The sequence below is a fragment of the Mandrillus leucophaeus genome, unplaced genomic scaffold (assembly GCF_000951045.1).
Source record: "Mandrillus leucophaeus isolate KB7577 unplaced genomic scaffold, Mleu.le_1.0 Scaffold316, whole genome shotgun sequence".
NCBI lineage: Eukaryota > Metazoa > Chordata > Mammalia > Primates > Cercopithecidae > Mandrillus > Mandrillus leucophaeus.
In genome coordinates, this window is record NW_012103321.1 from 3,383,609 (window position 1) to 3,388,578 (window position 4,970).

Genomic DNA, 4,970 nt, shown 5'->3' on the forward strand with positions numbered 1-4,970 from the left:
GTTTACTCTGCTGACTGTCCCTTTTGCAGTGCAAAAGCTCTTTAGTTTAATTAGGTCCCAGCTACTTATCTTTGTTTTTATTGCATTTGCTTTTGGGTTCTTGGTCATGAAATCCTTGCCTCAGCCAATGTCTAGAAGAGATTTTCCAATGTTATCTTCTAGAATATTTATAGTTTCCGGTCTTATGTTTAAGTTCTTAATCCATCTTGAGTTGATTTTTGTATAAGGTGAGAGCTGAGGAATCAGTTTCATTCTCCTACATGTGGCTAGCCAATTATCCCAGCACCATTTGTTGAAAAGGGTGTCCTTTCCCCACTTTAAGTTTTTGTTTGCTTTGTCGAAGATCAGTTGGCCGTCAGTATTTGGGTTTATTTCTGGGTTCTCTACTCTGTTCTTTTGGTCCATGTGCCTCCTTTTGTACCAGTACTACACTGTTTTGGTGACTATGGCCTTATACTATAGTTTGAAATCAGGTAATATGATGCCTCCAGATTTGTTCTTTTTGCTTAGTCTTGCTTTGGCTATATGAGCTCTTTTTTGGTTCCATATGAATTTTAGAATTGTTTTTTTCTAATTCTGTGAATGATGGTATTTTGATGGAGATGGCATTGAATTTGTAGATTGCTTTTGGCAAGCATGGTCATTTTCACAATATTGATTCTACCCATCTACAAGCATGGGATGTGTTTCCATTTGTTCATGTTATCCATGATTTCTTCCAGCAGTGTTTTGCAGTTTTCCTTGTAGAGATCTTTTGACTCCTTGGTTAGGTATATTCCTAAGTCTTTTATTTTTTTTGCAGCTGTTGTAACAGGGGTTGAGTTCTTGATTGGAACTGAAACAATTTGAACTTGCTTGTTTGCTGTTGGCATATAGAAAAGCTACTGATTTGTGTACATTAATCTTGTATCCAGAAAACTTTGCTGTATTCTTTTATGAGTTCTAGGAGCTTTCTGGAATACTCCTTAGGGTTTTCAAGGTAAACAATCATATCATCAGCAAACAGTGACAGTTTGACTTCCTCTTTACTGATTTAGATGCCCTTTATTTCTTTCTCTTGTCTGACTGCTCTGGCTAGGACTTTCAGTACTATGTTGAAGACGAGTGGTGAGAGTGGGCATCCTTGTCTTGTTCCAGTTCTCAGAGGGGATGCTTTAAACTTTTCCCTATTCAATATTGTGTTGGCTGTGGGTTTATCATAGATGGCTTTTATTACATTAAAGTATGTCCCTTGTATGCTGATTTTACTGAGAGTTTTAATCATAAATGGATGCTATATTTTGTCTAGTCCTTTTTCTGCATTTATTGAAATGATCATGTGATTTTTGTTTTTAATTCTGTTTATGTGGTGTATCACATTTGTTGACTTGAGAATGTTAAACCATGCCTGCATCCCTGGTATGAAACACACTTGATCATGGTAGATTATCTTTTTGATGTGTTGTTGGATTCGGTTAGCAAGCATTTTGTTAAGGATTTTAACATCCATGTTCATCAAGGATATCAGTCTTCAGTTTTCTTTTTTGGTTATGTCCTTCCCTGGTTTTGGTATTAGGGTGATCCTGGCTTCATATAATGAATTAGGGATGGTTCCTTTCTCTATCTTGTGGAATAGTATCGAAAGGATTGGCACCAATTCTTCTTTGAATGTCTGGTAGAATTCCACTGTGAATCCATCTGGTCCTGGACTTTTTTTGTTGGTAATTTTAAAATTACCGTTTCAATCTCACTGCTTGTTATTGGTCTGTTCAGGGTATTTAACTCCTCCTAATTTAAGCTGGGAGGCTTGTATTTTTCCAGAACTTTGTCCATCTCTGCTAGTCTTCTAGTTTATGTCCGTAAAGGTGTTCACAGTAGCATTAAATGATCTTTTGTATTTCAGTGGTGTCAATTATGGCTCCTGTTTTATTTCTTGGTGAAGTTATTTGGACTTTCTGTCTTTTCTTGGTTAATCTTGCCAATGGTCTATCAATTTTATTTATCTTTTCAACAAACTAGCTTTTTGTTTCAGTTATCTTTTGTATTTTTGTTGTTGTTTGTTTCAATTTCATTTAGTTCTGCTCTGATCTTGGTTATTTCCCTTCTTCTGGGTTTGGATTTGGTTTGCTCTTGTTTCTCTAGTTCCTTGAGGTGTGACCTTAGAGTGTCAGTTCATGTTCTTTCAGTCTTTTTGATGTGGACATTTAGGGCCATGAACTTTCCTCTTAGCACTGCCTTTGCTATATCCCAGATATTTTGATAGGTTGTGCCATTATTGCCATTCAGTTCAAAGAATTTTTAAATTTCCATCTTGATTACTTTTTTTTGACCCAATTCTCATTCAGGAGCAAGTTATTTAATTTCCATGTATTTTTACAGTTTTGAAGGTTCCTTTTGGAGCTGATTTCCAGTTTTATTCCACTGTGGTCTGAGAGAGTGTTTGATATAATTTCGATTTTCTTAAATTTATGGAGACTTCTTTTATGACCTATCATATGGTTGATCTTGGATAAAGTTCCACGTGCTGTTGAATAGAATGTGTATTCTGCAGTTGTTGGATGAAATGTTCTGTGTATATCCCTTAAGTCCATTTGTTCCAGGGTATAGTTTAAATCCATTGTTTCTTTGTTGGCTTTCTGTCTGGATGACCTGTCTATGCTGTCAGTGGAGTATGGATGTCCCCCTCTATTATTATGCTGCTGTCTATCTCATTTCTTAGGTCTATTAGTAATTGTTTTATAAATTTGGGAGCTCTAGTGTTCAGGGCATATATGTTTAGAATTGTGATATTTTCCAGTTGGACAAGGCCTTTTACGCCTTTTACCATTATATAATATCCCTCTTTGTCTCTTTTAACTGCTATTGCTTTAAAGTTTATTTTGTCTGGTATAAGAATAGCTACCCCTGCTTGCTTTTGGTGTCCATTTGCATGAAATGCCTTTTCCCACCTCTTTACTTTAAGTTTATGTGAGTCCTTGTGTGCTAGGTGAGTCTCCTGAAGGCAGCAGATGGTTGGCGAGTTCTTATCCATTCTGCAGTTCTGTATCATTTAAGCAGAACATTTAGGCCATTTACATTCAACGTTCATATTAAAATGTGAGGTACTGTTGGATTCATTGTGCTCTTTGTTGCCTGTGTACTTTGTTTTTTGTTTTTGCTTTTTAACTTGTATTTTTGCTTTATAGGTCCTGTGTGATTTGTGCTTTAAAGAGGTTCTCTTTTGATGAGTTTCTAGGATTTGTTTCAAGATTTAGAGCTCCTTTTAGCAGTTCTTTCAGTGGTGGCTTGGTAATGGCGAATTCTCTCAGCATTTGTTTGTCTGAAAAAGACTGCATCGTTTCTTCATATATGATACTTATTTTTGCTGGATACAAAATTCCTGGCTGATAATTGTTTTGCTTGAGGAAGCTGAAGATAGGACCCCAATCCCTTCTAGCTTGTAGGTTTTCTGCTGAGAAATCTGCGGTTAAACTGATAGGTTTTCCTTTATAGGTTACCTGGTTCTTCTGTCTCACAGCTCTTAAGATTCTTTCCTTCGTTCTAATTTTGGATAACCTGATGACAATGTGCCTAAGTGAAGATCTTTTTGTGATGAATTTCCTGGGTGTTCTTTGTGCTTCTCGTATTTGGATGTCTAGTTCTCTAGAAAGGCTGTGGAAGTTTTCCTTGATTATTCCCCCAAATATGTTTTCTAAGCTTTTAGAATTCTCTTCTTCCTCAGGAACACTGATTTAGGTTTAATTGTTTAACATAATCTCAGACTTCTTGGAGGCTTTGTTCATATTTTCTTATTCTTTTTTCTTTGTCTCTGTTGGATTGGGTTAATTTGAAGACCTTGGTTTCAAGCTCTGAATTTCTTTCTTCTGCATGTTCAGTCTATTGCTGACTTTCCAGAGAATTTCACATTTCTAAAAGTGTGTCCCAAGTTTCCTGAATTTTTGATTGTTTTTTCTTTTGTTTTTTTTTTTTTTTTTGGTTCTGTATGAATTTTAGCATAGTTTTTTTCTAATTATTTGCAAAAAAATGACGTTGGGAATTTGATAGGAATAGCATTAAATCTATAGATTGCTCTGGGCAGCATGGACATTTTAACAATACGGATTCTTCTAATCCATGAGCATGGAATATTTTTCCATTTGTTTGTGTTGTCTCTGATTTCTTTTTTTTTTTTTAATTATACTTTAAGTTCTAGGGTACATGGGCACAATGTGCAGATTTGTTACATATGTGTACATGTGCCATGTTGGTGTGCTGTACCCATTAACTCGTCATTTACATTAGGTGTATCTCCTAATGCTATCCCTTTCCCCCACCTCCCCACAATAGGACCCAATGTGTGATGATCCCCTTCCTGTGTCCAAGTGATCTCATTGTTCAATTCCCACCTATGAGTGAGAATATGCAGCATTTGGTTTTCTGTTCTTGTGATAGTTTGCTGAGAATGATGGTTTCCAGCTGCATCCATGTCCCTACAAAGGACACGAACTCATCCTTTTTTATGGCTGCATAGTATTCCATGGTGTATACATGCCACATTTTCTTAATCCAGGCTGTCACTGATGGACATTTGGGTTGATTCCAAGTCTTTGTGGCTATTGTGAATAGTGCCACAATAAACATACGTGTGCATGTGTCTTTATAGCAGCATGACTTATAATCCTTTGGGTATATCAGCAGTAATGGGATGGCTGGGTCAAATGGTATTTCTAGTTCTAGATCCTTGAGGAATCACCCCACTGTTTTCCACAATGGTTGAACTAGTTTACAGTCCCATTAACAGTGTAAAAGTGTTCCTATTTCTCCACATTCTCTCCAGCACCTGTTGTTTCCTGATTTTTTAATGATGGCCATTCTAACTGGTATGAGATGGTATCTCATTGTGGTTTTGATTTGCATTTCTCCGATGATGAGTGATAATGAGCATTTTTTCATGTGTCTGTTGGCTATATAAATGTCTTCTTTTGAGAAGTGTCTGTTCATATACTTTGCCC